Source organism: Orycteropus afer, unplaced genomic scaffold, assembly GCF_000298275.1.
Source record: "Orycteropus afer afer isolate SDZICR_OR568_19922 unplaced genomic scaffold, OryAfe1.0 scaffold00317, whole genome shotgun sequence".
Taxonomy (NCBI): Eukaryota; Metazoa; Chordata; class Mammalia; order Tubulidentata; family Orycteropodidae; genus Orycteropus; species Orycteropus afer.
In genome coordinates, this window is record NW_006921904.1 from 102,032 (window position 1) to 108,107 (window position 6,076).

The 6,076-nt window shown below is 36.9% G+C and overlaps 1 pseudogene; it reads right to left on the bottom strand.

Moving 5' to 3' along the window:
* Positions 1 to 1,369: 1,369 nt before the first annotated feature.
* On the bottom strand, positions 1,370 to 2,145 carry LOC103206442 (annotated as a pseudogene).
* Between the last annotated feature and the right edge of the window lie 3,931 nt (positions 2,146 to 6,076).

Consider the following 6,076-nt stretch of genomic DNA (forward strand, 5'->3'; position numbering starts at 1 on the left):
AAAAAAAAAAATGGCCAGTGAAACACTAATGAATAATAGAAGAGCATTACCTAGTGCTATAAGATGAGTTCTTCATGTTGCAAAGCACTCAAAATACAACTGGGGAAGAGCTACTTACTCAAAGTAGAGTTGACATCATTGACTTAGATGGAGTACAGCTTCTGAAACCTTCATCTACTGATTTGGCACAACTCAAAATGAGAAGAAACAGCTTCAAACACCCATTAGTAATCTAAATGTGGACTATATACCATATAAATCAAAGAAAATTGGAAGTTGTCAAAAATGAGATGAAATGGTTGAAGATCAGTATCCTAGGTTGATGTTAGGTGCTATTAAGACAGTTCTGACTCATGGTACAACAGAACAAAACATTGCCTGGTCCTATGCTAACCTCACAAGAGTTGCTATGTTTAAACCCATTGTTGTAGCTGCTGTGCCAATCCATCTTGTTGAAGGTTTTCCCCTTTTTCATTGACTCTCTACTTCATCAAGCATGATATCTTTCTCCAGGGACTGGTCCCTCCTGACAACATGATCAAAGTGTGAGAGGTGAAGTCTCACCACCCTCACTCCTTTTTCTTTTGTTAATTTTAAAATATGTTTATTTTTTGTTAGATACTTTACATTGAGTATGTCAAGAAAGAAAATAATTATGAGTTCAAAATGGACTCCTGGACTCAAAAAATATCCTTTATAATTACATGCAATCAATATATGGTAAGTGTGTAAACACTAAGTCAATTCATGAGTTAAATAAGTAAAATAACTATGTAAACATGATCTCAGGGATGGGGGTCATGCATGATCAGCTAAGTCACTTTGCTACCATAAGTGTTTTCTTCAAAACATAATTCATATTTGTTTCAATCACATAGTGCATCCCTTGCAAGAATTAAATTAGACCACTGATGGTACCAACTTAAAACAATGATCTTTGTTACCTTAAAAGAAAATTCCATTTCATACAAAGAAATTTAAGAAGACAATTCCACAACCTTGATCAGAAAATTTATATGTGTATTGTACTACTCTGGTGTACACCAAAGTTCAAGTAAGGCTAAAACAGAAGCATATTTCTTTTTCCCATCGAAGACATGACCTGAGAAGGAGGCTAGATGGATATTCCAAGTAGCCATCAAGACATGACAAGTAAGAGACTCCTTACTTTGCAGGTAACCAAGTTTAAAAAGCCTTAGCCAGCATTACAGAAACAAAATATGTAGAGTAGTATTTATGAATACAAGCCTAACTTTCTTTTTTTTTTTTTTTTTTTTTTTACTATAATTCCCCTTTGAAATGCTAACAGTGAGCTTTAACTTGTGGTCTTCTCACTGGTGGAAGAAGCTACAGGTGCACAGGGGATGACCTACTGATTTACTTTCTCAAAATATTCTTTGGAAGCAATTGGGCTTGGCTTGATTATTGGAGAATGAGGTGTCCAGTTTGCTGGGCAGACTTCTCCATGAGCCTCTACAAAGTGGAATATCTTCACCAAGTAGAGGGTCTCTTTCACATGTCTGCTCACTTGGAAGTCATTGGCACTCAAGTGCTTGATGACTCCACTGGGGTCAATGATGAAGAGACCCCTCAGTGCAATACCAGGGTGTTCAAACAGTATGCCATAGTCTCAGGACATTTGTTTCATTACATCTGACAGAACTGGGATGTTCATGTGGCCCAAACCTCCATTCTTCCTTGGTATATTTATCCAGGCAAGATGGCTAAAGTGAGAATTCACCAAGACGACAGTGATTTCACAGTTCATACCATGAAATTCATTGGCTTTGTCACTAAAAGCAATGATTTCAGGAGGACACACAAATGTGAAATACGAAGAGTAGAAGAAAAGCACTAAGTACTTACCCTTAAAGTCATCAAAGCTCAGTTCTTTGACATCTCCATTGATCCTGGCTGAGCCCTTCAAGTAGGGGGTATGCCGGATGATGGCAGGAGCCAAGGAGGAAGAACTGGTGCCAAAGGCACATTTTGCTTGATTAGAACAAGACGACAAAGCACTTGTCAAGCACTTTCTTCCTGAAGCCGCAGGTCTTAGGGATACAGAGGCAGAAATGCCCCCCAAAGAATGGCACTCACATGCCAGGCAACCCAAACCCAGAGTAATCTTTCTGCAGCTGCCACCATCTTCAGCATGCACTGCAGGGGCTTCGCTCATCATCCTCACTTCTAAAAAGCATTCTGGCTGTACTTTCTGGGCATTAGTGATCTGGAATGGACTGGTATTGGCCATTTTGAATCAGCCCATCGTAAGGTCTACGATGCTGGGAAAGACAAATGAAAGAGAAACAGAATTATATTCGTTGTCAAAAAGAACATTTCAAGATATGTTCTGGATTATCCTGTCAGTAATATGATAATATCTATACACTTACTACAAGGAACATTTTCTATGACTATTATTAAACTTATGTACCAACAGCTAATGCAAAAATGAAGAAATGTAAGATTTTTACTAATTTCTGCAGTCTGAAATTGATCAAACATACAAACAAGATGCATTGACAGCTACTGGTGATTGGAATGTGGAAGTTGGAAAAAAAGAAGAATGATTGGTAGTTGGAAAATATTGCCTTAATGATAGAAAATACATCAGAGATCCCATGATAGAATTTTGCAAAACCAACAACTCTGTCATTGGAAATACTTTTTTCACAACATAAATGGTTTGTATACATATGGACCTTGCAAAATGAAATATACATAAGCCACTATAGTACAACTACATCTGTGGAAAGAGATGATGGAAAAGCTCAATATCATCAGTCAGAACAAGGCCAGGGGCCGACTGCAAAAAAGACCATCAATTGCTCATATGCAAGTTCAAGTTGAAGCTGAAGAAAATTAAAACAATACCACAAGAACCAAAGTATGGCTTTGAGTATATTCCACCTGAAGTTATAGACCATCTTAAGAATAGATTTGACACATTGAACACCAATAACCAAAGACCAGACAAGTTGTGAGATGACATCAAAGACATCATACATAAAGAAAACAAGAGGTCATTTAAAAGACAGGAATGAAATAAAAGACTTAAGTGAATGTAAGAAGAGACTCTGAAAATTACTCTTGAACATAAAGTAGCTGAAATTAATAGAAAATAGGATGAAGTAAAAGAAATGAACAGATTTCAAAGGGCAGCTCGAGAAAATAAAGTATTATAATGTGCAAATATTTGGAGTTAGAAAGCCAAAAGAGAAACACATGCTTGGCATTTCCCAACCTGGTAGAACCAAAGAAAAAATTCAAGTCTTGGGTTACAATATTGAAGAATCCCGTGGGCAAAATATAGAACAATGGAAGACACATCGAAAGATGGAAGGAATACTGTCACTGCACCAGAAAGAATTGGTCAGTGTTCAACCATTTCAGAAGATATCATATTATCAAGAACCAATGGTATTAAGGAAAGAAGTCCAAGCTTCACTGAAATAATTTGCACAAAACAAGCTCCAGGAATTGATAGAATACCAACTGAGATGTTTTAAAAAATGGATGCAGCACATAAAGTGCTCACTTGTCTATGCCAAGAAATTTGGAAGACCTGGCTAACTGACTAAGGAGCTCTAGAGGTACAGTGGTTAAGGTATTTGGCTACTGACCAAAAAGGTCAGTGGTTTTAACCCACTAGTTGCTCAGCAGAAGAAAAATGTGGCAGTCTGCTTCCATAAGGATTTATAGCCTTGGAAACCCAATGGGACAGTTCTACTCTATCCTATAGGGTTTCTGTGAGTCACAATCAACTTGATTGTAATGGCTTTGGTTTTTGGTTTTGGCCAGAAGAAGGAACACATCTGTCTTGGATGAAGTATCACTAGAATGCTCCTTGGAAGTGTGAATAGCAAGACTTTATCTCTCTTTGGCATGTTGCTAGGATTAGCCAGTCTCTGGAGAAGTACATCATGCTTGGTAAAGTATAAGTTGAGAGAAAAAGAAGAAGACCTTCTATGAGATAGATTGACACAGTGATTGTAACAATAGGCTCAAACTTAGCAATGATTTTGAGGATAGAACAAAACCAGACAGCTTTTCGTTCCACTTTACATAGAGTCACTTTGAGTCAGAACCGACTCAACAGCATCTAACAACAAGAATAAAAGAAATAAGTTCTCAACCAATCACAACCTTAAAATCAGTTAATGAAAGAAGGAAAGCAACAAGGAAGGAAGGAAGGAAGGAAGGAAGGAAGAAGCATAGCATAGCAACTATGCTTACCTTCTTCCTTACTAAAATTCACCCCTTCCTCTTCTCCTACTAGCTTATAGAAGGAATGTTGGTGTTGGTTAAACTTATAGTTCAGTCTGCAATTTGCAGGATATCAAATATGAATTGTGACTGAACTAGAGAAAGAATGAACATCAAGAAATGGATGAAGTAACTTTTGAGCTTTTGTCTCTTTCTTGTCTTTTGAGGGAGAAAGTGTGCATATCTTTATCAGATTAGAAATAGTTACAGTTTAATTAGAAGCATACAATTGTTTCAAAATTTAAATATATGTATATGGAGAACTCCACCACTCACCTGTCAGTTTGTCATACTGTGGTGACTTATGTGCTGTGGTGACTTAAGGCTGGAAGCTATGTTACCAGTATTTCAAATACCAGCAGAGTCACCCATGGTGGACAAGTTTCAGTAGAGCTTCCATACTAAGACAGACTTGGAAGAAAGAAGAGGCCATTCACTTCTCAAAGTATAGACCAGTGAAAAACTTATGAATAGCAATACAACACTGTCTGATATATTATTAGAAAGCTTTACAAATAGCCCTGAGACACTGTCCAATATAGTACCAGAAGATTGGCCCCTTAGGGCCTTCAAAATAAAACTGAGGAAGAACTGCCTCCTCAGAGTACAGTTGACCTTAATGATGTGGATGGAGTAAAGCTTTTGGGACCTCCATTTGCTGATGTGGCATGACTCAAAATGATAAAAACAAACAAACAAACAAAAACCAGCTGCAAACATCCATTAATAATTAGAACATAGAATGTACAGAGTACAAATCTAGGAAAATTAGAAGTTGTTAAAAATGAAATGGAATGCATAAAGATCACTATTGTAGGCATCAGTGAGCTAAAATGGACATGTTTTGGCCATTTTGAATCAGACAACTGAATGATCTACTATGCTGGGAATGACAAATTGAAGGGGAATGACATGGCATTCATCATCACAAAGAATGTGTCAAGATCTATCCTGAAGTACAATTCTGTCAGTGATAGGATAATATCCATATGCCTACAAGGAAGACCTGTCAACACTACTATTATTCAAATTTATGCATCAACTGCCAAAGTCAAAATCAGGAAATTGAAGATTTTTACTTCTTCAGTCTGAAATTGGCTGAACATGCAATTAAGATATTTTGATTATTACTAGTGATTGGAATGCAAAAATTGGAAACAAAGAAGAATCACTTCTAGTTGGAAAATATGGCCTTGGTGATAGAAATGACCCTGGAGACTGTGTGATAGAATTTTTCAAGACTAGCAACATATTCATTGCAAATATCTTTTTTTTTTAGCAACATAAACAGCAGGTATACACAAAGAGTTTACCACATGCAGTACAGAGGAATCAGATCGACTACATGTGTGGCAAGAGGAGATGGAGAAGCTCAATACCTTCAACCAAAACAAGGCCAGGAGCTGACTGTAGAAAAGGCTATCAAGTACTCATATGGAAGTTCAAGTTGAATCTGAAAGCAATTAAAATAAGTCCATGAAAGCTAAATTATGACCTTGATTATATCCCTCCTGAACTTAAAGACCATCTAAAGAACAGATTTGATGCACTGAGCACCAATGACTGAGAACCAGAGGAATGGTGGGATGACATCAAGAATGTCATCCATGAAGAAAGCAAAATGTTATTAAAAAGAAAGGAAAGGAAGAAAAAAACAAATTGAATATCAGAAGAGACTCTGAAACCTGTCCTTGAATGGAGAGTAGCTAAAGCAAAGAGAATAAATGACAAGATAAAAGAGCTGAACAGAAGATTTCAAAGAACAGCTTGAGCAGACAAAGTCAATTGTTATAATGAAATATGCCAAGAC